Below are 24,640 nucleotides of genomic sequence, written 5' to 3' on the forward strand. Positions count from 1 at the left end.
GGCCAGCCCTGGCAGTACGGCACGCCAGCCCCTGGGCCCATGGGGAGGGTGGACAGGCAGGAAAGGCAGCCTCTCATAGCTCCTGCCCACTGGCCCTCGGCCACCCCTGCACGGCGTCTCCTTGGCCTCCTGCACGCCCCCCCACCAAGTTTCAGCCAGCAGCGTGCTCTCACCCCCATCCTGGTCCCCCGTGAAAGGTCGTGGGGGGCTGAGGCAAGCCTGACGGGAGCCCGGAGCCCAGACTGGCTTCGGCTTGAATGTTCAGAGGTGCAGTTGTTACTGCCTCGTGAGGACAGGAATGGACATGAATGGGGGGCCACCTCGGCCCCTCCTGCCACATACCCTCTTGGAAAATAGGAATGAACCAGTCTGAGCTTTACCACGCATGGGTGTGTGGCGGGGAGGACCTGCTCACCTAAACCTCTCCCGCCCTCACCACCCCGACCCATGCAAATCCCTCAGCAGCTGTCACAGCCCGCACTGCAGGGCCAGCTGGGCCAGCTGGGCAACGGGGCTGAGCGGTGGGGGCCCGGGCTTCCTCCCAGGGCCCTCCCCACACTGCTGGCTTTGTTTTGCATGGGGCGGGCAGGGGTGGGTGGTGCTTCAGAGAGGCCAGGAGCAGACTCCAAAGATGCTTTATGCCAGGTCTTGTGGGCCTGACAGCAGAAAGCCTGCCCGCCCTGCCGGCCTGCCTTTGCTCTGGAAGTGGAAGTGGCAGGGGTTGCTGGAGGGGTGCTTTTAGCCCTGGTGGTTAGACGTGGGGCCCCTGGGTTGGGCTGCCCAGCTTTAAATCCTGGCTTATCACTTCCTAGCTGTGTGATCTCCAGCAAGTTGCCTGCCCTCTCTGGGCCTCAGCTATCCCTTTTGTATCCTGTGGACAGCAAGGGTCGCCGTGTCCCAGGAAGGGGTGAGGAAGTGAATGAGAAGACGCCTGCAAAGTATTACCGAGGGTGCCACCTGACCCTGGCCCGGCGCTCAGAAAATGCCAGCCAACAGCCAACAGCCATGATAATTCATGGGGGCCAATCTCGGAGCTTCCCCCTTGCCAGCATCCAACGGAGGCCTAGTGCACGCTGGAGAGCAGGTGGCGGCGCCCACAGCCCAGAAGGGACCAGGGCGGCTTGAGCGGCGGTCTCCAGCACCCCACTGGGATAGATGCGAACTTGAGCCAATGCCTCTTGGCTGTGTGACCTTGGCAAGTTCTCAACCTCTCTGGGCCTCGGTCCTCACCAAGCAAACAGGGATAAGTGGGCCCTTCTCAGGAAATGGCGCTGGAAGGACTCAGGAAGAAGGTGTGCTGAGCGCAGGCTCCGTGCCAGGCCCATGGTGAGCCCAGCACTCTGCTGCTCTCAGCGTCTGCCCTCTCAGGGCGCTGCCTGGGCACTGGTTTTGGGGGCCCATCAGAGAAGGAGCCTCTTTACCCGACGCTTGCCTCTCGGCACCTACAACCTCATTCATCCCGGACTCGCTGGCAGCCACCAGCGGCAGTTTCCAGAAACCAATGCCCACCTCCCCAGAGATGAGAGCCGTCCAGGCTCCAAGGACCTGCAACGCTGCCCAACGTGACCACGGAAGGAGGGGAGGCCTGGGCGCTGGCAGATCGCCAAGCCTGCCTCTGACTTGGGAGGGAACAGCAGCGTTTGTGCTGTCAGCCTCAGGTGACTGTTTGAGTAACTCCTTTTGTCTCCTCCAGGTCAACGTGGGCTTCTCTTTCTTCAGCCTGGAACGCCCTGTCCTGGGCCATCAGACAGAGGCTTGTCGGGGCGCCTCCGAAACACCACCTCTTCCAGGAAGCCTGCCTGGGTTGACGGTCCCCACCAGCACCAGCACTGCTCCCACAGAAGCGCTGCCCTCAACATCCCAGGCTGGCGCCAAAATTAACCTTGAGATCGGGTCTGACGGTTCCGAGGGAGACGGTCGGGGGGCGGGCGCATGGACCCCCTGGCGGAAGTAGGAAGGGTGGCCTTGGCATTCAAGGCTCACATGAGCCAGACCCCCACCATTCTCCCCTACTTCCTCCTCCTGAAGCCCCAAGCTCCCCTCAGCACGTCTCAGGCACTGATTTTTCAGGCCGGTGCAGGTCGGGCAGGGCTTGGGGCCCCGACAGCAGAGGGGCGCTGGATTCCAGTCCCCAGCCCCTTAGCCCCCAGCATGGGTGCCTTGCATGGATGCTGACAGTCTGCCTCCCTGCTTCCAACTGCGCTGGGCCGGGAATGCCTCCCACCCCAGGTTCCTGCGACCCAAGCACAAAGGCTGCCTCCTGCAGGAAGCCAGCCTGACCCGTCGGCTCGGGTCCCTCCTCCAAGGCACAGACTGCATCGCGACGTCGCTGCTCTAAGGGGCATCGGGGGTCCAGACAGGGGCTCCTTAGGATCAGAACCTCGTCAGGTCCCGGGCCAGTGCTGGACGTGCTGCGGGTCTGTCTGCAACCTCATCACAGCGGGTGAGGCTGCGCGCGGGCGAGGTCGGAGCACAGGGGCTTGGTGTGACCTCAGCAGGTCACTTCCTTGCTCTGGGTCTTTGCCCACCTGCCTGCCCGGCCTGGTTGTCTGTGAGGTGCCCCCGCCCCGCCCCCTCCACCGGCTCTGACGTTCTCCAGTGAATATTCAGAGTCAGAGCCGCTTTCATTATTTTTTCAAACGTGCAAAAGCAGGAAGGGGAGGGTCAGGGGTGCGTCTTTCTCACTGACCTTTGCCTCTTCCTCCCACACAGGACCTACTGTGTGCCAGGCCCTGTCCGTGGGACCGTGCCCATGGCCACGAGCAAACCGGACCTTCCCCGAGGCCAAGGGGGCTTATGGTGGGCATGTAGGGGAAAGACCCCAAACAAGGAAAACAGAGAGTTCCCGTCGTGGCACAGCGGAAACAAATCTGACTAGGAAACATGAGGTTGCAGGTTCGATCCCTGGCCTCGCTCAGTGGGTTCGGAATCCGGCATTGCCGTGAGCTGTGGTGTAGGTCGCAGATGCGGCTCGGATCTGGCGTGGCTGTGGCTGTGGTGAAGGCCGGCAGCTGTAGCTCTGATTTGACCCCTAGCCTGGGAACCTCCATATGCCGCGGGTGTGGCCCTTAAAGACAACAGCTACAACGACAACAAAAACAAGCCAAACAGCACGTTAGGGACACCAGTGGAAAAGAAAAATAAAACTCAGGAGGTCGGGGAGGAATTGCTGAGCTGGGGGCTGGAGGTTTAGGCAGGATGGCTGGGAGGTGAGAATTGAGGAAGCCCTGGGAGGAAGTGAGGGAGGTAGCCATGCGGATTTATCAGGAGGAACAGCATTCCAGGCAGAGGGAAGAGCACATGCGAAGGCCCTGGGGCAGGGACATGAACAGCAAGAAGAGCAGCTGGGCTAGAGCAGAGGAGTAAGGAGAGGAGGCCAGAGGCGGGCTGTGGGCAGATCAAGAAAGGCCCAGGGGTCACTGAGGTCGAGAGAGGACCCACAGGTCCTTCCTCAAACCCCGGCGTGGTGGCCGTGGGGGGTGGGGGGGTGCAGGCAGGCAGCATTTGCTTTGGGCCCCACAAAGCCGGCCCGAGGCCACCCTGGAGCCCAGGCCTCTGCGGGCCCGCCCAGCGCGGAGTGTCTTGCACAATTTCCGGGAGCCAAAGCTGACGGAGCCATCTGTCTGCAACAGACCCGGGCGCTTGCCTCCAGCTGGTCCCTCGCACAAGCCAGAGTTCTCCGTGACACCGCAGAACAGTCATCTGCTGTCCCCGTCCCCCGAGACACGGGGGAGATGGAGGCGCCGAGAGCCGAGCGTGTGGCCAGGGCCAGGCAGCAGCCCCTCCCTGGCAGGTGGGGCGACCCCGCCCCCCGCAGCCTGCAGCCCCCGGCCCTTTGGGGCATGGAGGTGCATTTGCAATAGCTTCAAGCAGTGCCCCAGATCCCCCAGGAGACCCCGGGCCCCCGCCGCAGGACGAGGAAGATAATCGTTGATTTCACTTTTTCCTTTGTTTTTTTAAACTCCCTGCACAGGGAATAAAACATCCCCCTCTGGCTGCTAATTCAAACTCGCCTGACTGTGAACTTCCCCAGTGACGGTAGAACAGATGTTCCAGTGGCCCCCAATCTTTTACCTTTCCAAAGAAATAACCCCCCCACACCATCCAATCTGAAGCTGCTGGACCCTTGGACCTACAGACGTGTATGCTGCGGCGCCAAACCGTTTTTGGCAAAGCCGGAGAACCCGTCCTGGTGACTATGAGAGCTCGGACGTGCCTGCTCCTCACCTGCTAACGGGACCCAGCCTTCCGGGCCAGGCGCTCGACAGTCACCTGCTGGCAGGAGGGGGACGTGTCCCCATCCGAGGACCAGCCCTGGGAAGGGCATCCCTGCCCGCCAAGTCCCCATTTTAGCGAGGGAGCGACAGCAGCGATCTGAGGGGAGATGGGCCAGGCACACGGATACAGACACCCCCGTTTTATTTTCTGGGGCTTTGCTGTCACACATTCCCTCAAATAAATGTTCCCGTTTCGCGTGAGTCACTTGGCGAAGATACTGGGGCGCTGATGCCAGCGCGGGGGCTGACCCGCCTGAACCCTTCCTTGGAAAATATCAAGAGGCCGTTGTGTTCCCATTACGAGCTCAGGGGATGAGCCCCCCAGCCGAGTGTGTCTTCTGAATTAGGGTCTGCGGACCCTCTCTCCCGCTCGAGCACGCGTGGGCCCCGCATGGTCAACGCAGCAGCTCGGGACGAGGCAGCCGTGGACGGGGAGGGCGGGCTGCAAGGACGTGTCAGGACGTCTCCTCTTCTGCACCAGCAGTCGGGGGGGGGGAACAAGCCGCTCTCCCCATCTCCAGCCTCGGTGTCCCCGTTTGCTTCCGCTTGTCTGCCTGGGTCCTGCCGTGACGGACGGTCTGCTTTCCCTCCAGAGGCTCCTTGTGATGCTGAAACTAACTGGATGAAAACCATACCCTCCCAGGGTGGGCTGGTGCTTCAGAATTCTTGAGGGAGGTGTTTGCAGCCTTCACCACGTTGGCCAAGCAGGCAGGCTCTCGCCAAAGTGCAGGTTCTTGTCTGGGTGCGGGGCAGGGTCCCAGACGCTGCATTTCTTGCACCCTCTGGGGAAAGACGTGGGGCTGGTGCCCAGAACACACTGAGCATCCAAGGGCTGAACCCCCCCGGGTGCAGAATCGGCTGGTGCGAGAGGCACACCCCCTTCTCAGCTTGTCAAACAGGCCATTTTCGGCAGGAATATCCCGGCAATGACGCCGCGTTCTTCTCCGTGTATAACTGCAGGTCCCCAAGGTCATCTTTCCCGCCCTTCGGGTGGTCACACTGATCACCTGGACGGGTTTAGGGTGACCACGCTCCCCCTCAAAATCCAGAAAGATCTCGGGGAGACACCTGGAGACAAGGCAAGCACCTCGTCTGCCACCATCCCTCTGCCCACCGGCTTCTGTACCCACTGACGATTCCCGCCTGAAACAATGACGCCTGCGCTGTCTGCAAACAGCATCTGGTGGGTTCCATCACTTCCTCTCCCTTCACTCATTTTCTGATTCAAATTCTGGGCCGTGGTGACACATTCCACACAAAAAGGAGCCCAGTTACGGCTGAGCTGAAGTCTTTCTTAGCAGTGCCTGTTTCCTGCCTGCGGGTCAAAGTTCGCCTCCAGCAGCCAAGGCGGCAGCCTCTTGGCACGGCGGCCGCGTGTGCCAGCCCCTCCCAGGCCTCGGCCAGCCCTTCCCTTTATTAGTCGGTGGGTCATCCTTTTCCCAAAGGTCCCTCCAGTCTGAACCATCCCAACCACGGACCACAGGTCTCCCAGCTGCAGGTGTTTCATATCCAGGTAGGGGAACCTCCCCGTCCCCCTGTCTGGCTCACCTCGGCCCCAAGTGCCCGAGAATCGTCCACCCAGCAAATCCCTTAATTGGTCGCCCTGAGAAAAGCAGGGCTGTATGCTGTCATCGCAGAGTCCTGGGGGCCGCGGGGGCTGTGCTGCTCGGAGGGCAGGTGTCTGGGGCAGCAGCAGAGAGAGGGGCAGTGCCAGGTCTCCTCGGCCACCTCGCCGAAGGCGGGCCCAGTGCTTGGACGCCGAGGCTCAGGCCCGGCCCCCACCCGCACTGCCCTCTCCCGCCTTCACTCTGTCTGATTATTCTCTGCTGTCATGTTCTTTGTCCCCGGGCCGCACGCTGTGATTACACGCCAAGAGTCATCCTGCAGCGACAGCTAAAGCACAGCCCGTCAGGCAGACTCTCGATTCTCCCGGCCTCCTGACCCGCGGGGCCGCCTCCTGGGCCGGGGGCATCTTGAAAGCAGAACAACGTGCTGTTGAGGGCTGGCAGGCGGCGGTGGGCGAGGGACAGCCACGGCCTTGGGCTCACACGGAACTGCCGCAGGGGGCACGGCGCCTTGCGGTCCCAGCCCCCGCCTCCCCACCCCAGCCACTACCTCCCTTCATGCACACCCAGAAACGGAGGCCCAGACAGCAGGAACACGGGCTCAAGGGCGTCCAGGCAGGAGAAGGCACCCAGAGAGAGCGGATCCGAGCTCTGGAGCCACACTGCTGGGGTTCGAATCCCAGCTCTGCCCTCGCCAAACTGTGTGGCCTTAGACAAGGGACTCGACCTCCCTGGGCCTCGGTTTTCTTCTCTGTAAAATGGGCAGAATCACAGCCTGTACTGCCCAGGGGTTGTCTGGGGACTGAAGGAGCTGACACACTTAGGGAGCGTGGAGAGCGAGCCCCAGCTGCACATACAGCTGCAAACCTTCTTTTTACTCTCGGTCCAGGGCCTGGGGTGGGTCCGTGGCCCGAGGGGGCGGCACAGCGCAACGGAGCCTACCTGCTGCCACCCTGCAGCTCCAACCCCAGGAAGGTGTGAGGATATGGTGCCCGCCCATCCCCACTCTCGCTGCCGTGGGTAAGGATCCAGGTCCCTCTGGGACCCTGGGCCACCCACTGTGCCCAAGTCAGACACACCTGAGGGCTGAGGTCTCCTGAGGCCCCTGTGCTCCAGAAAAAAAGGGCGTATGGCACCTCCTTGGCTGCAGCCCCGGAAGTCAAAGGCAGAGACCCAGCAGGAGGCCAAGTGGAGCTAAGAAGCTCAGAGCACAGGTGCTGGTACCTGCTCCTCGCCAGCTTCTGCAGCAGCCCCTCCAGGTACTTCCAGCCTCTGCCAACTGGGCACCTGGTTAGGACCAAGCAGGCCGGGGATGCTGGAGGCCAGAGGCGAGAGCAGGGACCTGTGCAGCCAGTGAAACACGGTAGAAGGGACAGTTAATGACTCCTGAGGCTAGGACATCAAGGGTTCTGTCCCTTCCACCGGCTCTCATGGGGAATCCAGCCACCATGCCGTGAGGCCACTCAAGCAGCCCCGTGGAGAGATGCCCGAAGGACGGGACCCAGCCCCCTGCCACCCGACGGCTCCACCTTGGAATTAAATCTTCCCACGCCGGGTCAGCAACTGATTCCAACCCCTGCTGACGTCTCGAGAAACCCTGAGCTAGAACTACCAGGTCAGGCCGTGCCCAAAGTCCCAACCCTTGGGCACCGTGAGAAGGAGTCGGCACTCACTGTGGTTTCAGACCACGAGGTTTGGGGGGCACTCAGCATCAGTAATCAGGAATACAGCACTGAATTACCCAAGTTAATCAGGAAAGAAACCCTTGCAGTAAAGGAGAGTCAGGACTTAAGAAGCCTTGGTAGAGAAAACGTATAGGAGAGAAGGGGTTTCCGTCACAGCGCAGTGGTTAACAAATCTGACGAGGAACCATGAGGTTGCGGGTTCGATCCCTGGCCTCGCTCAGTGGGTGAAGGATCTGGCATTGTCATGAGCTGTGGTGTAGGTAGCAGATGCGGCTCGGATCCCGGGTTGCTGTGGCTGTGGCTGCAGTGTAGGCCAGCAGCTATAGCTCCAATTAGACCCCTAGCCTGGGAACCTCCATATGCCGTGAGTGCGGCCCTAAAAAGAAAAAAAAAAAAATAACAGAGAAAGAAAAGGGAAGTCATATTCATTACATATAAATACACACACACACACACACACATTTACTTTTTTAGGGCTGCACCTGCAGCATATGGAAGTTCCCAGACTAGGGGTCAAATTGGAGCTGCAGCTGCCAGCCTACACCACAGCCACGGTAACGTGGGATTCTTAACCCACTGAGCAAGGCCGGGGATCGAACCCGCATCCTCACGGATACTAGTCAGGTTCATTACCACTGAGCCACAACGGGGACTCCTCATATTCACAATAAAATCCTCCTGGGAGAAACAGGACCCTTTGCGGCCCCCCTGCTCAAGCAATGTGTATTGCTGCAAACCCCGTTCTTCTGGGGGCTCAGCGTCCTTGTCATACCAACTGGCCACCTGGACACTCCCCTGGACTTTTCTGACTCTGCCATTCAGCAGCCCTGACCCAGCTCAGTAAACCCCTTGAGCCCCCCAGTGTCCCGAGGTTCTGTGAAAAGCAACTTTCACAAATCTGGAGAGAAGGAAGCTTTAGAACAAGTCAACCGGAGTTTCTGTTGTGCCTCAGTGGCTTAAGAACCTGACTAGTATCCGTGAGGATGTGGGTTTGATTCCTGGCCTCGCTCAGTGGGTTAAGGATCCAGTGTTGCTGTGAGCTGCAGTGCTGGTTGCAGGTGCGCTGGGATCCCGCGTTCCTGTGGCTGTGGTCTAGGCCGGCAGCTGCAGCTCCCATTCAACCCCTACCCTAGGAACTTCCATCGGCTGTGGATGTGGCCCTAAAAAGCAAAAAAAATAGCAGAGTCAACCCCAGTGGGGGGCAGGTCGCCAGCAAGTCCATGCATAACATGAGGAACAAGCACGGGGGCCAGAGGATGGCCTCCTGTGCCGCCCAAGACCCCACACGGGGCAAATTTAAGCCTTGGACTCTGAAGCAAGCGGGCACCTGCAGGTAGGGCACTGAACTCAGGCATCCCACGGTTTCTGGCTAAATAATCCTGCGTGTATGTCGTAGGCAGCGTTCTGCTCAAACACATGAATCTCTCCAGCACTGTGCTAGAGCTTCTGAAAGCAGGAGAGTGTGAGGAGGCTTGGAAGGGACTCAAGCCTCTGGCCCTCCCTGGCCCCCGCCCCGAATTCCTATCCCCTAAGGCTGTCTGTCACCCATCACCTGGAAAGCGGGCTGAGCCACAAAGAAGCTGCAGAGCCCTGGGGAGGTAACCGCGCCTCGCAGCTCCTCCTCCCATTCCGCCCACGGAGACCAGGTCGGACAGAGTCTGAGATTTCTCTTCTGGGGTTTTCTTTCTCCGGGGCCCTGCATATGGTTTATCCAAGAAAACAACAAAACTGGAGTCTCTGAAAGAAGCCGGAAACTAATAGCTCCGACTAATTAAGAGGCAGGTTAGATTAAGCTCTGATGCAGCGTAACTTCTCCATTTGGCATTTAATACACTCGCTCAACCCCCGTGGGCCCCGGTTTAACCACCTGCAGAGGGGATATGAGTAATAATTATCTGCTTTGGAGAGGTGCTGGGAGGGTTAATTAACTCAGGGCTGAGATGCTTTGAGCCGCTCCGTGGCCAGCTTGGGGGGTGTGAGCATCACCCCGAGTGCTGTTCCAGAAAGAAGCCATCGCTTGCCTGCTGTCAAGAATGCGTGACCCTGGAGAAGTCCCCAGGCCCTGGATGTCCGCTCTCAAAGTCCAGCACGGACGCCCTGTAAGATCCCCGCGGCGCTAAAGCTTAAAGGTGCTGTGCCGTGGAGTTCCCGACGTGGCGCAGTGGTTAATGAATCCGACTGGGAACCATGAGGTTGCGGGTTCGATCCCTGGCCTTGCTCAGTGGGTTAAGGATCTGGCGTTGCCGTGAGCTCTGGCATAGGCCGGTGGCTACAGCTCCGATTAGACCCCTAGCTTGGGAACTTCCATATGCTGTGGGAGCGGCACAAGAAATGGCAAAAAGACCAAAAAAAAAAAAAAAAAAAAAAAAGGTGCTGGGTGGAAACAGAGGCCGTATGTCTGCCGCTTCACCCATCTAGGTCTTTCCTGAAGGGACTTCAGAGCAGGGAGGCCCATTCTTCCCAAATTGCCCACCACGAAGAGAGACAGGTGCACAGCAAGGGCAGGGGGCCCAGTGCTTCCCCCTGGTTGGACCCTCCCCAGCGAGTGAATTCTCACCTGGCTCTGCCGCTGAAGCAACGCAGCCGGGACGGGCTGCCAGGCAAGCCCAGGACCCGTGGGTGGTTCCGCCCCAGGGAGCCAGCTTTGGCAGCACCAGCTCCTTGTCCCCGGCCCTCCAGTCCTCTCTGCCTTGGTTTTTGTTTTATCTTGTTTTCTTTTTAGGGCTGCACCTGTGGCACATGGATGCTCCCAGGCCAGGGGTCGAATCAGAGCTACAGCTGCCAGCCTACACCACAGCCACGGCAACGCGGGATCCTTAACCCACTGAGCGAGGCCAGGGATTGAACCTGCGTCCTCATGGATACCAGTCAGATTTGTTTCTGCTGAGCCATGATGGGAACGCCCATTTGTTTGTTTTTGTTCTGGCTGTACGCCTGAGCCAAAGATCAAACCAAGCAGGGACCGAAGCCACTGCAGTGACAACACCTGATCCTTAAACCACGGATCCACCAGGGAACTCCTCTCCGCTTTGTTTTTCTAGGAAGCCAGACTCAGTAACACAAGACAGTGTCCTCAGAGGGCTTTGAAAAAGGAAAAACATTTATGCAAATACAAGGAAGCCAGGCGACTTTTGTAAGCTAATGATAGGGGTTTGCGGGCATGATACGGGGGGGGGGGGGGGGGGGGGGAAGCCCCAGACAAAAGAGATCGCGGGCCCCAGCGACCCCAGCCAGGAGATGCCCCCGAGTGGAATCTGAGCCTGAGAGGGGTCTTAGGCAGGGAAGCCTCACCCTGGACCAGGGAGGGACTTGCTCAAGGTCACTGAGCGGGCAGATGCAGGAGCTGAGGGCACGGTCCCCACACCCTCCCTGGCCTAAAGCTCCGCCCCTTGCCCCACCCCTACCTCAGGCTCCACCCTCGGGGAAGCTGGGTCTTGAAGGGCCAGTTCCACCTGCTCCTCAATGTCAGGGGCTTTGGAATGAGAGCTGCGGACCTTCTGGCTCTGGGAAACACTGGCAGTGAAACACTGACCTCAGCAGCCCTGGGTGAAAGGGAACACGTCCCAGGGCCCGGGCGGGGGTCAAGCTCCCCCCTCAACTCTGTGGGTGCAAAGAATTCAGTCTTCGCCCCTGAGAATTCCTAGAGTCACACACTTGAACTCCACAAATGGCCGTCTCCCTGGCTAGCGATCCAGCAGATGAAAGCCCTGTCTGCTCAGAGATGCTGTTCCCGCCACTGAGAGACGGCTTCCCTCAAAATGCAGATCCGAACTCAGGCAGGGCAGGGTCAGGGGTCTCAGGGCTTTGAGTGAGGACAAGAGAAGTTGCAGTTCAGAAAACAACCACAGCTCCTGGGGGCCTCCCAGGCATTCAGATATGGGGGCTCATTTGCTCCCCATCAACCCCAAGAAGCAGGCAAGGATGGTGCGACCCCGGTTACAGCGGAGCACACGAGGTCCTGAGCTTGGGAGCTGCCTTTGGTGGGGTTACTGGCAGGCTTGGCAGAGGAAGCTCATGCCTGGGAACCGCAAAGCCCGGGTCCCCCACCACCCCAGGAACGCAGCCTGGAGCTTCCCCTCCCTCCTCCCCCACATCAGCCACGATGCTCAGCGCCTGAGCTGGAGGAACCAACCAGGCCCCAAAGCCTCCACTGGGGTGGCAGAGGCCGGCAGCTGCAGCTCCCATTTCACCCCTAGCCTGGGAACCTCCATATGCCGCAGGTGCAGCCCTAAAAAAAAAAAACAGAAAGAAAAAAAGAGAAACATGCTATTTGGTAACAGAGTGCAGAGCCCCTCCCAGAGGGAGCAGTAAGGACCACCAGTGCTCCCACCACCTCGGATCCATGGCTGCACAGCAAGGACACAGGGACTCAGGCCGACCTGCAGCGCCTGGATCAGTGACGGGTCCCCCCACTCACGGACTATGAGTCCAGGGAAGCCCCTCACCAGCTTTGGCACAGAAAATGGGGGCACCTCTCTCCTCAGTTTTGTCCCCTGTAAAATGGGGCATAACGACGACCTTCCTCATGGGGCAGCTGTGAGGTTTAAGTGGGACCATGCCCAGTTGGAATAAGAGTGGCTGGCCCTGTGCCTCCCGCGAAGGGAGCCGGGAAAGGCCCTGAAGCCCATTTTACTGCCCATATCCCCTGCCTGCAGAGGTGGCATCAGGGCCCAATGCCCCGCAGGCAGGATGGAGCCCCGAGGTGGAGCCTCAAAGGAAACACGGGCCTCTCCAGCCACAGGCCCGACATCCGGGCATCCAGGGTCACTCAGGATCTCCCCCAGAGCACACAGCTCTGGACCGTACACAGCCCAAAACCAGGGGTGGAAGAAAAGCCTGGGGCCTGAGCTGCTGGTGATGGACACAGAGAGCAGACACTCCAGGAGGGAGGCCCGGGGGTAGAAAGCACCCCAGATACCTGCCCGCCTGTCCCCCGACAGCTGCCCAGCTGCACCCCAGGAGCGCCTCCAGGTGGGCTTCAAAACGAGGCCGGGACCAGCATCACAGGACTGGTTAGGAATGCAGAGTCTCAGGCCCCGCCCTGGACCCACGAGAGCCCCGTGGCTGGCGTGCACATCTGAGCAGCCTGGGCCTGGGTGGCGCCCAGGAGTGCATTTATGAGGAATCTGGGGGACGTCCCCACGCCCCCCCCCGCCCTGCATCACACCTGCCAGAAGGCCACTCCCACCCCACCTCAGTACCCTCTCCTGGGCCAGCTGCCTCTGGTCACTCCTCGTCACCAAGCTCCACGGGCCTCCTGACCCCCTGCTCTCCGCTTAAAGCTGCCCCGAGGCACTGGGCAGTGTCCTCCTTGGCCCTGCTGTGCTTGTCACTGCTCAGTGACTGCCAGCGGACACCATTCGTGTCTCTCCCCCAGCAGGCTGCAGGGGCACAGGTGGGGGGCGGGGGCGCGTGCTGGCACCCAGAAGGTGCTCAGAAAACACGGGGTGAATGGGGGACTCTGCCCCGGCCCGGCCCTGAGTCAGACTTCCGGGTCCACGGAGCAGCAGCTCCGAGGCTCCTGGGCCACCCTCCTTAGGTCCTCGTGCGTCAGTTTCCTCCGCTGGATTAAGTGAGATCTTCATAAAGTGCCCCACCAGGGCATAGAGAAAGCGCACAGCAAAAGCTGAGGACCCAGCAGCCGCCAGAAAGGCGTCCCCGCTGCTCTGCGAGGTGGAGACCCCTGGCCTGGTCTAGTCCCCCCAGCTGTGTGACCTCGGACAAGATGCGCACCTCTCTGGGCCACATCTGCAAAGTGGGGATGTGAACCCCACCCATGCAACCTGAGGGCTGGGCCCACCTCCTTGGCGACTCTGGCCACCGACCCGGTGCCCTGCTCGCTCGGGGCTAAGTTAGCCACTGGGTGGGGTCCCCTCTCCCAGGCACCAAACACGCCCATTGCTGGGACTGGGACCCTGCGGCCTAGGGACTTAGGAGCACCCGCTCTGGCTCTGCCCAAGCCCTGCTAGAGCTGAGACAGGGCCTGTGTGAGGCCTTGTACCCACGTGGCAGAAATAAACCGGGTCAGAGGGCAGGGAGCAGGCCTGCGGCTCCGCCATCTGCCTCTTCCCTTCCCGGGCCAAGGGCGCCATCTGCTGGGGGCACAGGGCTCGGCACCCGGCTCAGCTCCACCTGGGGCCAGGCTGGAGGGGTGCAACCTTCCTGTCCCCAGGCTGCGCCCCTAGATCCACTCCCCCACCTGTGCCCTGACGGGTTCCCCACCCTGGACAGACCCTCGGGATTCGACCGTGACGCCCGCGGACCTGCGGGTGGAATGCTAAGAGCTGCCTCCAGAACCTTCTCTCCCTTTGTCGGCACGGTTCAAATTCAGGGGATATTCCCAATGAGTCTGATGAGACGGGCGCCCAAGGCCCTCTGTGTGTGAGATCCAGCCCTTCTCTCAAGAGGCTCCTGCTGGCGCCAGGATCCCGGCCCCTCCCAGAGCCCTCTGTCCCCGCAGGCCCTGGGCCTGGCCTGCCTCTCCGTCCCCTCCCCACCCACCCACCGTCTACGTGGCTTTCATGCCCAGTGCTGAGGGGCTGAGGCCAGGGCTCTGGCCGGCTGTCCTGGCAAGAATGGCCCACCCTCCTCCACTTCCTGGTGCTCTGGCTCTGGAATCTTCCTCTGCTCATGGTGGGGGCCGCGGGGAGCAATACAAGCCCCCACCTGTGCCTGTGGCCGGCCAGCCCCAGAGGAACCGCGTGTGGCCTCTCAGTCCTCACAACCTCCTAGTGCCAGGCACGAGCTGCCAACGAGCTCAACTTAGGGACACTGTTGTCCTCCCGCCTGCTGGGGGAGAAACGGCAGAATATGCCTCACTGTCCCCAGGAACTGGAGCAGGGCCAGCCCCCCGCCCCCGGCTCCTAACACACACACAGAGCCTCCAGGGACCAGGGCTCAGCTGTCTGTACCCAGCAGGCGGCAGGTGCCCTGCTCCTGGGGGCAGGTGCCCGTGACTAGGCCAGCGCAGACCAGGGCCCTGGGAGAAGGGAAGGGGCACTCAGGCCCCGTCAGCAGAGCTGCGAAGACGAAGGTCCTGCTCCCAGGGGGCAGGCGACACTCCACACTCCCGACACAATCCCAAAATCCCACGGGTCACTGTGCGCGGCCACTGGCACCCCGCCGGGTCCCAGGCCAGGCCTTGGGAGGGCCTTCAGGGCAACTGCTGGCGGGTGTCGCTAACCCCACCTCTCTACCGTGTTGTCCTTAGCTCTCTGCTGTGCTAAAACACACCCAAGACACGCCTGAACCTTTTTTTTTTTTTTTGGCCATATCTATGGCATGCAGAAGGTCTCGGGCCAGGGATCGAACCCTCGCCTCAGCAGGGACAACACCGAGTCCTTAACCATTAGGCCAACCAGGGAACTCCATGAATATTCCAACTGCTTTACCAGCCCCACACGCTAACCAGTGGAGCTCACCAGCCTTTGTATTTTGACGACTTTAAAACTAAACAATTCAGGAGCATCTCGTACATTCACTGTGCAACCGCCTCCTCTGTCTGGTCCCCAGATACGTCTGCATCACCCCAAACAGAATCCCTGTGCCCGTTCACGGTTGCTTCCCATCCCCCTGCCTCCAGCAACTGTAACACTGCTTTCTATCTCCAGAGACTGGCTTATTCTGGACATTTCATATACATGGAGTCACATATATGTGGCCTTTTGTGACAAACTTCCTTCACTTTGTATCACGTTGTCAAGGTTCACTCATGTGGTAGCCTGGGTCAGTGCTTCATTCCTGTTCATGGCCAAGTAATATTCCACTCTGTGGGTAGGCGCTGCTTTGCTTCTCATCTGTGGATGGCCATTTGGACCATTGCTGCCTTTTGGCTCCTGGGATACACGCTGGGGGGTACATTCACGTCTAAGTTCCTTGAAAATGTTTTTTGGTTTTGTTTTTCTTTTTACGGCTGCACCTGTGGCATATGGAGGTTCCCAGGCCAGGGGCTGAATTGGAGCCGATTTGAGGCGCACGCCACAGCTGCAGCATCTCCAGATCTGAGCTGCATCTGCAACCTACGCTGCAGCTCATGGCCACGCCGGATCCTTAACGCACTGAGCAAGGCCAGGGATTGAACCTGCATCCTCACAGACACAGTGTTGGGTTGGTAACCACTGAGCCACAATGGGAATGCCCCCTGAAAATGTTCAAAGGCCAGGTCACTGAGGCGGAATCACGTGCCTCCTCGAGGAGCCATTTCGCTGAAGAGGTTGTGTCTCCCCTTCCAGCCCCAGGGAGGGGAGACGCAGCCCCTGCTCAGCAGGTGAGGCTCAGTGGGTCAGAGATGCAGACACGGGGCCCTGGAGAGGCTGAGGGACTGTCTAGGGTCCCCCATCTCTGAGGGGGAGGTGCAGCTGGGGTCTGAGCAGGCCCACGTGGCCCTGAAGCTGGCGCCATGCACCTCCAGGCTGTCACTGTGTCACCTCCCAGACAGCCCTGGCTTCCATTCTTGCCTGAGGAGAAGCAAGGATGCTTGGCACAGACAGCTGCAGGCTTCTCTTCTGCCCCTCCTGTCCCCAAACCCGGCCCCCGGACAGGGCCAGGGAGGCCAGCTGAGCTCGGCCTCACCTCCCCGACGTCCGGCGGGCCAGCAGCGGCATGAGGCCAACGGGCGGCTTCTCAGGAAAGGTGCCAGGCGCCGGGGACCCGGGGGCCCGGGCAGACGCTCTGAGGGCTCACAGAATGCCACGTGCAGCTGAAGGGCAGCACGTAGGAAGATCTCACCAAAACCGGACAGTTTTCCAGGAAAGGAAAAATGGCCAGCAGCCACGCTAGAAGCAGCAGAAACGTGAACAGACCTCCAACCCGGGAAGAAGCAGGGGATGCTGCGTCAGAGGAGTGACTCCAGGACGGGGAAGGCCAGACGCGGTGCCTGAGAACTCGGAGGGAGGGATCGCCTCCCCTCCACCCGAGAAGCGGCTCGAAAGCGCGCGCAAGGACGCGGCACGGAGGGAGCTGGCACGGAGGGAGCCGGACGCCAGGACCCGAGAAGCTGCAAGGCAGGAGGGCCAGGCCTGGCCTGTCCCTCAGCTCCCGGAGGACGCCTGGTGACAGGGATGAGCAGGCTGGAGGCAGGCCTGGGGACACCAGGGCACCAGGGCCCAGGCTGGCAGCGGCCTACACGGGGCAGGATGCTCCACCCCGGTGCGGGGCGGGGGTGGGGGGCGACCTCCAGAGAGAGGGGGTGAGGCGGGAGGGTGTGAAGAAGAGGCCTCGTGAGAAGAGGCCCTGCAGGTCCCCCAGGCCCCCACCCAGCCCGGGGCCCTCTGACCGCCCTCCCAGAGCGAGGCGCGTCTTAACATGACCTAGATCTGCCACCTTCCCCCCGCCCCCTCATCCCGCCCTCCAGGCCACGCTGCCCTCCCCTGGGACTCTGGCCCAGGACCCAGGACGGTGGGCAAGGGGGGTCTGGGGTCAGAAGACCCCGGCTGGCCTGTGACCCCGCAGGCCCCTTGGCCTCGCAGGGCCTGGTAACACTCCGATGCTGCAAGGGACAGGCAAGCGGTTTGCAAACCTGAAAGGCTCATGGTAGCGGTCCTCCTGGGACTGGAGCGGGGGTTCAGGCCTGGGGGTGCCTCTCCGCTCACCCCCCAAAGACTGCTGACGCCAATAACCACCAGGACACTTTGTCACCCCTCCCAGACCTTGTGTAGCGACACTGGGCAGACAAGGCCCCAGGTACAGCCTCTGTGTGAGCAGAGGGTCGGAGGGCAGGTGGCAGCGGCCGGAGGAGGGAAGGGAGGAGAGCCATGCGGGCCAGGCCACCCAGCCCTCAGCCCTGCTGGGAGCTCAGGCGTCCCGGGGGTGCAGTGTCTACACACCAATTCCCCCACAGGCCCGGGCAGGACGTAACCTCCCAGCACTTCTGCGCCAGGTGTCAGCTGGGGCTCCAGAAGCACCTAGAAAAGCCATTCGGAGGCAGGTGTTTGGAAGCAGAGCCTGCAGGGTGAAGGGAGAAGCAGGGGTACAGGCAGGCCTGAGGGCCTTGGCTCTGCCTCCGAACAAGCCGGGAGACAGGCCACCGGCTCCAGTGAAGACATAGAGAAACTAGGAGTACCTGCTGTGGCTCAGCGAGTTAAGAACCCGACTGGTACCCATGAGGATGTGGGTTCGAGCCCTGGCCTTCCCTGGTGGGTTAAGGATCCAGCATTGCCGCAAGCTGCGATTTAGGTCGCAGGTGCAGCTTGGATCTGGCTGTGGCACAGGCCTCAGCTGGGGCTCCAATTTGATCGCTAGCCTGGGAATTTCCATATGGCACAAATGGGGCCCTAAAAAGCGGAAAAAAAAGAAAAAAGCAAGACATGGAGAAGCCAAAGCCGGCTGAGCCACGGTGAGGGGAGGTGGTGTCTGCTGCCAGGCGGGTCTGCCTGCCCCCAAGGCTGCCGGCTTTCCATCCCTCCTGCTCGCTGGAGCCGGGATGGATGGGCTGTCGGCGGCTGCAGACAGGCCCATTTACAAGCTGCTCTTTCCAGAGCGGATGGCAAGACCTCATACAGAACCGCTCCCACCCCGGAAACACCCAGGGCGACGCTCTCTGCAGCTCGCGGGAGCTGGGCTTCCGAGGATGATTAAATGGATTTTTCCTCCCTCTGGTGTGTGTTTCCTTCAAGGCCGCACGCAGGACGGAGCATTAACAAAGCAGCCAGCCCAGGGCAGCATCAATCCTACAAGTACAACAGCCTGTGAGCTTTGATTTAATAAAATCAGCCCCCACTGGGCCACTTTAATTGTTTCCAGATTCTGAAAATATTTGAAAAGAGGATGCAAATGGAAAAATCCACCTCTGGCTACTGCAGTGTCTGGAGCTCGCTGGGCCGAATGCCCGCGGGGCTGTGTCCTCTGAGAGTCACCTGGGCAGAGGGAGGGAGCCCCTGATGTCCCTGAGACCAATGGCCCAGGAGGAGAATGACAGGGAGGGTAGGACCTCTTTAGCCATCAGACCAGGCTTCTGTTCCGTGTTGACAGCTGGGCAGCAGGGTCATTGCCCTGCCAGTGAGCCCTGGGGCACGAGGGCCCGGCCACAGCTCCACCACCCCCAGAGTCCGCGGGCTGTGCAGTGGCAGGCAGCGGGTGGCCCAGGGAGGTCACGACTGACCCTTCCCTTCTGGCCAGAGGGACTGGAGAGGAGCAAAGCCACAGCAGTCCCCAGGCAAAAGGCAACGTGACAGCATCACAGGAAGAGCACGGGGTGAGGGGTGGAGTCCGGTGGATCTAAGTTCCGAGCCCAGCTCTACAAAGCTGTGCAGCCTTGGGCAAGTCACCTGCCTTCTCTGGACCTCAGTTGTCATGTGCGCAAAATGGGCTGGCTCTGCGGACTCCAAAGCGCTCAAGGGTGAATGGCGTGCACAAAACCCAGGGATGCGCTGCACTGCCCCGGGCGCCGGTGGGTCAGTGGCACAGCGCGGGTGTGGACCCCAGGAGCCACCCCCGCCCATAGGGACACATTTTGCATGGCCACCTGCTCCCCAGCTTTACTGGGGCTACTTTGCAGAGGCATGTTTACCAGCAGCTGGGGTTTGAAGGGGGCAGGGGAGGGGCTGGGCGGGCTGAGCTGGAGGACACTGTGGGGAGGCAGGAGCCCCTGTTCTGTCCCAGGGCCCCAGGCCTGCATGCCACCTGCACTGCGTTTGTAAGAATCTCCTTAATCAGGAAAGATTGTTTGTTATCTCCATAAAACATGAGGAGAGAACACACACACAGCACGTGCGTGCACACACACACACTCACACGCGCTCAGGTGCACTCCCACCCCACGCCTGACACAGATGACAGCCTGTCACGGTCTGTATGTTACAAGTCAATTACGCCCACCTCCCTGCCAGCCTCTGATGCCGCTGGGGGCACGCAGCACAGTGGATTAGACACCGAGGAAGGATGCGACGCTCCTGGGGAGAGGCCCGCCAGCCCCCGGGAGGCCGCCACCCGTCAATCAAGAGGAAATTGGAGGGGGGGTGTGGCTCCTTTATCATCACCCCGTATCTTCCATATTAAATGGCAAAGGCAATAAAAAAAAGACGATGTGGCCCCAGCGTGGCCTGGGGCAAGTTTCCAAACACGCCTGCCCTCAGTTTCTCCATCTGTACAGTGGACCCCATGTCCTCCCAGGGTCACCACCGGGGAAGCCCTTGGTTCGGGGGGTGCGGGGTCGGTATCTCCCTCTCCTGGAGTTTCCTGCAGCTTCCCCTCCCCCCACGCCATCTGGATCTTGGTCATTAAAATCAGAGAAAACCGGCCCGGCCCCCTGGCGTCGAAATGGGTCCCCTCTTGAGCCCCTGTGTCTGGGCAGCTTTGAGTGTATAGAGAGGCCACTCCCTGCAGAACAGTGGCGCCCACACTGCTCCCCACTGAGGACCCCCGCAGAGGAGGGGGAGGAGGCGAAGGAAGTGAGGAGGGGGTCGGGTGCCAAGCGCAGCGTGGGTAACGGGGCTCGCCACGCAGCCCTGCGGGTGGTTCCTGCTGGTACTTTCATCATTATCACCATTGGTACTAGGAAGAGGGGCCGCGGGGAGTGGGGGCTGCAGCGGCAGAGCTGAGATGCTTCATGCTAAAGGACCCCCCAGTCCTGACCTGCCCACGGGCTGGTCCCGGGGCCCAGGCACCGACAGCCCCATGGGGTGACGGCCCGGACAGCACTGTGAGGGCAGGGGCAGGAAACAAGGCGGCTGGGGGCGCTGAGGGCACTAAGGAAACCACCACCAGTGACACCCTGACATGGCAGCTCCTGGGCTGTGGCAGGGACCCAGGCTCACTCATTGCACATCTGATTCATTCTGATTCATTTAACCCTTTTTTTTTTTTTTTTTTTTTTTTTTTTTGCTTTTCAGGGCCACACCCATGGCATATGGAAGTTCCCAGGCCTACACCCCAGCCACAGGAACGTGGGATCCAAGCTTCATCCGCGACCTACACCACAGCTGACAGCAACATCAACCCACTGAATAGCAACAGGGACTCTGAGTCATGCAACCTTGATGCAGGCATTTCTGTGATCCCCACTTCGTAGATGAAAAAACTGAGCCTCAGAGAAGCAACTTGGCCAACGCTGCCAGTTAGTGGCAGAGCAGAGTCTGAACCATGCACCTGGCTCCACCGCCCATGTTTAGCCAGCACACCTGCCCCCTCTTGGACAGCAGAGCGTATCAAAGTGGTGTGCAGCTGTCTGAGGAGGGGCCGCCTGCAGAGGGTTCTGAAGGGTGAATAGGAGTTGGCCAGCAGAGGAAACAACTCGGGATGGGGAAAGTGTGGATGTGCTCAAGAGAACACAAAGAGGTGAGTACAGGTGGAGAGAAAGGCAGGTCTGTGCCTGGCACACAGTAGGTGCTCAATAAATGTTTACAGAAGAGGTGCTGGAGGCGGGGAGGGCATGAGACGCAGGCTGGGCGGGGTAGAGGGTGGAGGTTGCCTTTTCCTGCACACAAGCTGTGTGCACACAAGTACCTCTCCATCCTCCCCACTTCCTTCCTGCCCATCCCCAGGGTGGCCCCTGCACCCCCCAGGGCTGCCCTGGGCCCCCCTGCCAGGCTCCATGCCAAGCATCCTTGGGAAGATGAGAAGAGAGGGGGCAGGGATGCAGAGGGAGTGGGGAAGCCGGTCCACAAAGCTTTGGATTCTTAAGGACGGGCAACTACAGAGCACAAAAGCCGCCTGCTGCTGCCCCCACATCCTGGGAACCCAGTGCTGCCCGGGGCGGGGGCCTCGGAGGCGCTCTGTCGCCAGCGGGAGCCAAGAGTCTCAGGGGAGGCCAGCCGGGCGGCCACCGCGGCTGCTCCGATAACCTTCAGCCCTGACCTCATTCCCCACTGAGGCTTGTGCAATTTCTTCCAATTTTCCACATAATTAGCTGAGCCGGAGGGGCGTCCCCTCCTCCGAGGCAAGGAGCCGGCTGCGCCGGGGCCCAGGGCCTGGGGCTGCGGCAGGGCTGGCGTGGCGGGTGCCAGATGGTGAGCAGTCAGGGGACAGGGTAGGACGGGTGGGGGGCGGCAGGGGCTCTGATCTCCGCCCCCTCCCGCTGGCCGTGTGACTTCAGGTCTGAGGTCAGGCCTTGAAAGATGCGGCCGCAGAAGGCCTCTCCCAGGATGCAATGGCTCGGGGCTCCGAGGGGCAGGACCCACAAGGGTCCAGGAGACCCCGTCTACCCCCACCCCTCCCAGCCCCCCACCCAAACATCCACCCCTTCTTCCCGCTCCCCTCACGCTTTCTTCCAGGCCTCAAAGCCCCGCTTCCAGTTAGGAGGGTGGGTCCAGGCTTGGCACCGGCTCTGCCCCCTGTCTGCTGGGTGACAGACAGCAACGCAGACCTGCTGGCCTGGGTCTTGCCATGTGTGCAGTGGGCAGAACAGGAGCCACCTTGAGGTTGGGAAGAAACAGATCTGCACAGAGAGGCCGCCCGGCTCCTCAGAGCCATGACAAGAGCTGTGCCCATGCGTGGGCAGGGCCGGCTCAGCTTCTACCACGGTGCTCTTTGGTTTTCTTTTTTCTTTTCTTTTTTTTGAGCCGCATCTGCGTCCCATGGAGGTTCCCAGGCTAGGGGTTGAATTGGAGCTACAGCTGCCGGCGGACACCACAGTCACCGGAACCTGGGACCCGAGCCCCACCTAAACCACAGCTCGTGGCAATGCCGGATTCTCAACCCACTGAGCGAGGCCAGGGATCGAACCCGTGTCCTCATGGATGCTGGTCGGGTTTGTTTCTGCTGAGCCACAACAGGAAAGCAGGGTTCCTTTCAAGGGATGGGGTCACCCCTGCCCAGGTGCGGGGAGGCCCCGGGTGGCTCTGCAGTGCTGTCACGGACCCCCAGTTTGGCTGAACCAAGGAGCAAAGAGATGCAGGCGCCCCTGCCAAGCACTCCCTCCCTCCTCGGGCCTCGATGTCACGATCTGGGCGACGGGCGAGGTCTCCCCACCCCACCCTGCACGTCACCCCCTCTGCCGCAGAAGGTGGCCCCAGAGAGAAGACGCCCCTCCTGGCAGCCCGGCCCCAGGGGCAAAAGGGGGGCGACCGTGGCCCCCAAGGTGCCCCACGGCCTGGGGAGGAGCCGGCGGGGGAGCTGTGGGCTCCTTGGAACGGCCTTCCCCTGACAGCGTGAGCGATTGGCTTCCTCCCCGGAGCCGGCGCCAAGGCCTGGAATCCATCACTCGTGTCGTCTGTCCGGCCTCTAGGCCGCTCTTACGGGGGTGGCGCAAATGTCCCAGGCAGCACGGGGCCCGGAGAACGTCAAGGCTGAGCCCAGACACCTGGACCCACACCTGCCCCATGACCACGGACGTGGGGCCTCACCTCCCGACTCTGGGACGCTCACTGGAAAATGCACTCGCCTGGGTCCCGTGAGCTGGCCAGGGGTGCTGGCCGCAGCCAGGGGCCTCTGCTATTCGGGGTCATGCCAGGGGAAAAGAAAGCAACTAGGGGAAGGGATGCAAAGAGACCGTGCTGAGCTGGGGGCCAGCTGGCCCCAGGAGAACCTGGGGCAGAGAATAACGTCATTCATTCATTCATCAAACATAAGGTCCCCTCGCCCTCCTGGTGCTGACCATGCAGGAGAAACCAAACACACAGGCCTGGGCCTGAGAAACTCTTATTTCACTGGGAGGAGACCAGTTACCAGAAAGCTGATATGGGGGGGGTATCACGGAAGACTTCCTGGAGGAAGTGACATCCGTGATGCATTTTCCCAGAGGATAAAGGAGAGGTGGGGGGGAATGCCCAACAGACAGGCCAGGCACACTCAGGGAGAGGCCAGAAGGGGGTCTGTGTGCGAGGGCCCCCAGGAGCAGAGACGGGGTCCCAGGGGGTCAGACTCAACAGGAAAGGCAGCATAACTGAGCAGTCAGCTCTCATCAGCAGCAGTCACGCCTGCCTCCACCCACCCAAGGGTGGCCGCAAGCTCCTTTCTGTTTTGTTTAAGAGGCCTGAGCGCCAGGCAGCCAGGGTTGGTGACAAGCTTTTCCTGCTGCAAATAAACTGGTTTGGGGCCCTGTTTACACTCCCTGCATCTCCCCGAAGGCCCTTATTCCTCTAATTCCATCGCTCAATTGCTCTTAGGAAAAACAAAATGATACGGATCCCCTTCATATCACTCCCAGTTCGGTGATACCCGGAGGCAGCCCTGCCACCCCCTCGAGTCGAGCAGGAATGTTCACCAACAGTTCACAGCACGCCAGACCCCGCTCCAAACAGTCCTGCCTGTTCACCCCCCGCACAGACACTGTGCTGTTACTGTCCCATGTCTCAGAGGTAAAGGCAGAGGCCCAGAGAGGGCAAGTCACGAGACTGGCATCACACAGCAATCAAGTCAGGACCCAGGGTGTCTGATCTCAAAAGGCAAAGGACTTAACCCCACGGCCCCGGCCCTCCTGGTCTAGCCTGCCTGTGGTTCCTGACCCATCCGGCCCCCCCCCGGGATTCTCAACAGAGGGAGGGGTCACCTCCGCATCCTTCTCCCCGACGCTGCGCCACTGGAAGAGCTGTGCTGGGGGGGCCGGCAGGGGGAGTGGGCGTGAGCCCCCAGGTGCACGGCGCACAGACGGACTTCACAGAGCGCAAGCCAAGCTCCAGGCCACATCTGCCAGCCCGCTGCCCCAGGCTGCTCCCAAGGTGTTCTCCGAAAGCCTGGCGCCAAGGATGAAGAGCGGAGGGTGCCCTGAGCACCACTAGGCCAGAAACAAAGAAAATAAAGAGAAGGTGAGGGCAGCGGACCCGTATCAAATAGAGATGGCCCTGGACACCCAGAGTGGACGTGCCTGACACCCCAACAAGGGTCAGCTCAGGGTACGGCCAAGGCTCCCACTGCACCCGGACCAGCTCCTGGCCAGCTGTGGGTGTGGCGCTGGTTCGCCAGCTGCCCTGAGATGGGGTCCCCCCGGGGGACCTTGTGCTCCAGAAGGGATCTGGGGGGGAGGCAGATCACACTCCGTACCCAGGGCATGTGTCCACACAAAGATGTGACACGTTATCCACCGGGGGTTCTCTCTGCCCTCAGGGTGAAACTCCAGGGAGAAATGTCCCTGGCAGGACATCTGAGGCCCTTGGAGATGAGCCCCGCTCTCTGATCACCCCCCCCCACCCCCGGACTCCTCCAGAAGGCTGTGCTCCAGGGCCACTCACTCCTAACCTCT

At 60.8% G+C, this 24,640-nt stretch overlaps 1 protein-coding gene and 2 long non-coding RNA genes across 12 annotated transcripts in view; 1 reads left to right on the forward strand and 2 right to left on the reverse strand.

Annotated features, from left to right (window-relative positions):
- Positions 1-24,640, reverse strand: part of GSE1 (Gse1 coiled-coil protein) — a 412,190-nt gene that overhangs the window by 312,751 nt on the left and 74,799 nt on the right. The window lies entirely within an intron of this gene.
- LOC146402163 (uncharacterized) lies at positions 644-4,482 on the forward strand. The gene is made up of 4 exons (XR_014805291.1): positions 644-1,326; positions 1,694-2,443; positions 2,713-3,793; positions 3,974-4,482. It is a non-coding gene; the product is annotated as an uncharacterized LOC146402163 (long non-coding RNA).
- LOC146402164 (uncharacterized) lies at positions 3,941-9,896 on the reverse strand. The gene is made up of 2 exons (XR_014805314.1): positions 8,650-9,896; positions 3,941-8,065 (listed from the first exon to the last, which is right to left on the reverse strand). It is a non-coding gene; the product is annotated as an uncharacterized LOC146402164 (long non-coding RNA).

The sequence above is a fragment of the Sus scrofa genome, chromosome 6, assembly GCF_054392235.1.
Source record: "Sus scrofa isolate SSC_HxYL_T2T_F1_AM1 chromosome 6, Sscrofa_HxYL_maternal_Yorkshire_Landrace_v2.0, whole genome shotgun sequence".
NCBI lineage: Eukaryota > Metazoa > Chordata > Mammalia > Artiodactyla > Suidae > Sus > Sus scrofa.